Here is a 5626-nt window from a genome sequence, read left to right as displayed (position 1 = left end):
TTACATGAAATGATTTCTAGCTTATATAGATAAAAAGGCCCAAGGGGAAAAAAAGGAACAATGGTTTTAAGAGAGGCCAACAGATAAGAGGTCATCCACGATGCTCCTAATTGAGTAGCTTACTAACTGATATATCCATATATATAGTTTGTGAAAATAGAAAAAAAGGTTAAGAAGGACGTAATCAAAGAGTTTCATACATAGTAACACAGAGCGCCGAACTATAACAAATACCCCTTTGACTTTTATTTTTACCTTTATGTGAAATTTATAATATGTTGCTTAGAAATTTTTACCTTAGGACTAAATTATGTATAATTGGCAGTGCCGGCTCGTCCTTTATAGAAAAAAGGCGACCGCCTAAGGCCTCACTTTGAAAAAGGCCTCGTAAGTTGCATGGTTTGTTGGAAAATCCCCAAAGTTCACCTTAAAAATAGGCCTTAATTTCGTTTATATCATAAAACCCAAAAGAAATTTCTAAAACTAAGAATCTAACATGTAAATTCCTTCCTGAAAATTAGGCCTCTTCCCAAAATTTATAGGCCTCAATTCTTAGTTTCTTACTACTTATATACCATTTTTCTTTATTAAATTGTTGAGAAAAAAAGGTTTCAATATAACAATATTATGAAATCCGCCTTAGGCCACACTTTGGTTTGAGCCGGCCCTGATAATTGGATCCAATTATTGTTGGTGATCTATACTTATTACATTGTTTTTGATTGAGTTGTACCCTTTTAAATTGTGTATGCAAAGTCTTGAATTCTTGTTAAGGACAGTTTAATAAATTACACTCGAGCTATAGAGACAATTATGTATTTGGTCTGTCGGGTTAACGGTTTTAGCCTTACGAGGTTTAAATAAATTTAACACCAATTTAGAAGCCTAAGTTAGTTTAGCAACCCACGTGCGAAAATTTTAAATTGCATATCATTCGTTTATTAGGAACGTTTTATTGAGTTTTTGAACACACATAAATTTAACGTGCCAAAAATAGGATGGTAATAATTATGAGGATTTTTATTATTATATTAGTTTTTTTTAGTGAATAATGTACACTAAGTATATTAGTATATGGTGGATAAGGGTAAGGGGGGTGCTATTTCCTTTAATCCTCATTTACATCTCCGTATGAAACCGTGTAGTCTTGCTTCATATTAAATTGAAGGTTTAGATAAGCAATTAAAAGAAGACTTAAGGTGGGGTTTCTATAATGGGTTGTTGGGTTTGCACGTACTGGTGTAATGGTGGCGATTAAATTATTAAACCTAGAGAGAGATTGTTGGGAGTAGTTGGGTTGTTTACACCTTGTTCAGACAGGTAAATTTTTACTTCTAATTTCTTAAGTTTTATTAGAATTTCAAGTACTCATGAAGTTGTTTCCTTCCCAATTGTTGAATTCTTTAGTTAAGGCTTCAAATTAATATATATATGGAATTAGTTGTGGTGTTAAAAATCAGCAAGTTGTTGTTGAGATGATGAAGTTTGAATTTCAGAGAGAACTTGCTGAACCAAGAGGAGACATAATGTGAAATAAGTGGTCACTGTTTCGGGTGAGTGATTGCTCTTTCTTGTCTCTTTTTCTTAGTTTCTACCAATTATGCACACATCAAATTAACAAAGATGACTGGCCATCTAATTAACAAGGTCGTTATGGAATTAAGATACACCTTGTTGTTGTATGATGAGTTAATCCGCAAAACTGCAGAAACACGAAATTTGACGTTAGCTATACCATGAATGAATAATTGTTGTTGTTGCCTATTATCATTAGACATGTTAAATGTGCTTAAGTACAGGTTACATAGTTGCATATTGGAGTTCAGAAAAAAATATATGTGCTGAGTTTCAGTTGCTTGGTGATGGCCATGGTATGGAGCGGCCAGTCAATGTCCTGTAGTGACTTGGCAGTGTCCTGTAGCGACCTTTGGTGTGTCCTACAGTAGCCTAGAGTGGCTTGCAGTGTGGACTTTCGAAAAATACACCCAAAGCCATACCTTGTAAGCTAGTTACACATGTGTTTTAGTGATAAAAACACGAGTTCTTATCGAGTTATATAGACTCAAGTTAGAAGAATTTATTAGTTCATTAATTTTCTACGAATTATGATAATGAGCTTACGCGTATATATGTGGTATCTATAGGAGTTGACGTTGGTTATAGTTCTTTGGGAACGCTTGACTATAAGGAAGCGTGTGAAGGTAGGAACGTACACCACTAGTCTATAACCTACTTATTTCATGCATGTTTTATTTATTTGACTAGTTAAAAGTTAGTTGATTATTTGGTGTGCCATGATATTTGAACTTCCCAATTAGAGAATTTCTGACATGTTTCTTTATGATATTGAGTTGAAGTGAATTAGGAATCTTTATATGAGATAAGGGTTGTGGTGGTTTGTGAGTACTTGTATATGCTTGATTAATTGTGTGGATGGTGTGGTGCTGATTTTTGGTTTCTGAAGGAAGTAAGATGCATACTTAGTGAACAGCATGTCAGAGAAGTCAAAAAAGAATGGCCTGCAGTGGCTGGAAATGGCCTGCAGTGGAATATAGCTTATAGTGACCTATCAGAGCCTAGAACTGGCCTGGGGCGGCCTGCAGCAGCGCAACAGATGGCCTATAGCAGCCTAGGACTTGAAATTGTATAAAGTTTGGGTATTTTGAACCATTCTAGAATTATTGTTCGGAACCATACGAACTTTAAAAGCTAGTTTATTAGTTAGTAATCAACGCACAAGTTTATTAGCGGGATATGAGTAAGTCCTCGAGATACGTCTTCATGTCCTTTAGTTATGAGTTGGATTTGGAGGCGTTACACTTTTCCTTCCTATTTTTTTTGTTTGGCATGGTAATCATTGTCGTTATTTTATTTTCTTATTGTAGTCTTGGAGTCTGTGTTCTTTTAGTTGTTGTTTCCACCAAGTGATAGTCATCAAGTGTGACGATGGAACAAGAGATCATGATCTTTTCAACACATACACTTCACTATGTATTTTCTTAATCAACAAGAACTGAAATAGATTGGTAATAATTTCGATAGTAATTGCTTTGTGATTAAATTCTTTGTGGTCTCTTGTTAGTTTAGTTTGATGTATATTTTTGTTTTTTGGTCATTAATTGTAAATTTATGACTCGGGATAGAAAAGTTTGATCTAATTTTGAGACTTGGTCTTGATTATATTAATTTTAGTTGTAAAGCCTAATTAAGAATATGGGTTTTTGATATTTTGTATGATTTATGAAGGAGATTTGCGAGTGCGTGGAAAGATCGAGTTAGAAACAGGACAGAATCGAAGAGCATCGATTGAGATTAATTGGAATATAGTTGGAGCTACGCTTTATCCTTATGCAGTCAACAAAAGAAGATTAATAGAGTAAGTATTTAAACTTGATCTTAATCTTCCAATATCAAGGCCTTTTTTATTTATATATTTATTTTTTGTAGTGTAATATTTTGGTTTTTGTTTTTTTTATAGGAAATAGATGTGGAACTACAACATGAGTGGTGATGCTTGTGTTCCAATGTATGGTTCATCAGTAATTGGTGGCTAATTAGTATGTAAATCTACTATTCTCATATTGTATTTTATGAAGTTGGTTTATGAACTTTTTCAATGGAAATTGTCAATTCTTAGTAGTTCAAATGTGTTAATTAAGATAAATATGAGTATGTTTTATCCTTGCTTTTATATAATATTATGCCGGTTACGTGTAATGTATTTGTATATCTTTTTTTTTAAAACAAATAAGCTAGGGTTAGGCAGACCCCACCTGTATTAAACTCAATGTTTCCTTATATAAATTTTTTCATTTGCACCCTTATTTACAATGGTTTGTAATTCATATTCTAAGGGACTAGCAAAATGGACCGAAGACAACTCATGATTATGAACAAGTCCTGCAAGATAGTCAGCTACTCTATTCACTTCTCTAAAGACATGTGAAAAAGTAATGTAGCTAAACCTATCTTTTTTCCTCTCGATAGCCGCCACCACATCTCTACAGTACCAGGGAGGTTTCTCTAACTTGTTAATGGCATTTATGGCTATCATGGAATCAGACTCCACTTCTACCTCAACAAAACCTTCTATTATGCATCTCTCCAGACAAACCTCAATAGCCTTGAGTTCTTGGAAAATAACTGATTGATGACTTCCAGTCCCACTAAAAGCTGCAATAACTCAAGCTTCCTTGTCCCTTATCGCACCTCCATGACTTGGGCCATTCTTGTTTAGAGCCCCATCTGCGTTTGCTTTAATCCTGTGGCCCATTGGATGATTCCATGAACAATTAATATTCACCTGTTGCTTGAACTGGGTGGTGATGTTTAACCTGAGGAAGAGATTTCGAACCTTGACAGTATCTTGGACATCCAAAAGCAAGACTTGTATATAATTCCTTAAATCTTGTACCAGCTTGTTGAACAGTGTCTCTGAAGGTTTAGAGGTATGCTAGAACCTTCTTTCATTCCTTTCTTTCCAAATGCTATTCACCGATGCACAAAAGAATATTTTGTAAATCTCCCCTACTTCTGTGCCTTTACTCAATCTCATTAAAGAAGCCCATTCTCAATTTGCATTACTAGTATCGGTAGAAATTCCCAACAACCTCTTTACTCTTGAGAAAAAATCCCTCGAGTAATGACACTCAAAAAACAGATGGGCGGAGAATTCTCTACTGTGCGAATAGAGACAGCAGGAAGACTGATTAATAATTTTCTTTGCGAACTAACTTTGTCTTGTGTGGGGATCTTTGTTGGAAAAGAGCTACCAAGTAGTGAATGAATGTCGTGGCATCACCCACTGCCTGCACCATTCGACTCCATCTTTTCTTATCGAGCGGGAGACAAAGGCTGCATAGGCGCTTTGGAAGAGAACATCCCACTATGATGTGGTGTCCACATTATGAAGTCCGAGTCCGGATGCTTGTTTATGTCCATTTGCCAAAATGCATCCTTTCAAGTTTTGAGATTGTAAAGTATGTACTTCTGCATTCTAGCTTCCAGCAGTCATGATAACACTCACTTTAGCGTTCATAGGAAAATCCCAAGCAGCCACCGCCTCTTCATCTTGGATTAGGGGAGAACGAGCACACCACAAGTCATGCCATAGTAGAGTGGTTTCCCCATTTGCAATCTCATATTTGATGAATTTCTTTGCAATCTCTTTGGTACTCAAAATATTTCGCCAAGTCCATGAGCAATCTTTTGGGATACTCATGGTCCAGAAGAACTTCTCCTTAATGTGCTGCTTCCAAGTCCAATCCACCCAGATAGTGTCCTCTCTTGTCACCAGCTTGAAAAATAGACCACAATAGGCACCTGAGTTCCATCTTTGTAAATTCATAACTCCCAAGCTACCCTCTTCTTTAGTGAGACAGACTGTACTCCAACATGCCTGGTGGTGTCCTTTCTTCATGGTTGTACCCATCCATAAGAATTGTGCACATAACTTTTCCACTTTTTCCAGAATAGTAATTGGGAGAATAAAGGTTCTCGACCAATAAGTGTGGAAAGAAATAAGAACTGAGTTTTATTAGTTGTAATCTACCTGCATGCGAGAGCAACTTTGATTTCCAATTCATAATTTTCTTAGTGATCTTCTCAACAAGGGGTTGACATTCCC

At 35.8% G+C, this 5626-nt stretch overlaps 1 long non-coding RNA gene across 3 annotated transcripts; it reads left to right on the top strand.

Moving 5' to 3' along the window:
• Positions 1–971: 971 nt before the first annotated feature.
• Positions 972–3664, top strand: LOC147497872 (uncharacterized). 3 transcript variants are annotated; one of them, XR_015195295.1, is made up of 5 exons: positions 1084–1320; positions 1497–1553; positions 2145–2201; positions 3247–3376; positions 3479–3664. It is a non-coding gene; the product is annotated as an uncharacterized LOC147497872 (long non-coding RNA). The 3 variants fall into 3 exon arrangements; XR_015195297.1 differs by having other exon boundaries at positions 1093–1320; positions 1442–1553; positions 3479–3639; XR_015195296.1 differs by lacking the exon at positions 2145–2201 and having other exon boundaries at positions 972–1320; positions 3479–3639.
• The last annotated feature ends 1962 nt before the right edge of the window (positions 3665–5626 follow it).

Source organism: Coptis chinensis, chromosome 5 (assembly GCF_015680905.1).
Source record: "Coptis chinensis isolate HL-2020 chromosome 5, ASM1568090v1, whole genome shotgun sequence".
In the NCBI taxonomy this organism is placed as follows: Eukaryota; Viridiplantae; Streptophyta; class Magnoliopsida; order Ranunculales; family Ranunculaceae; genus Coptis; species Coptis chinensis.
The sequence above is the reverse complement of the archived record's forward strand: the minus strand, read 5'-3'. Positions and strand labels throughout refer to the sequence as shown.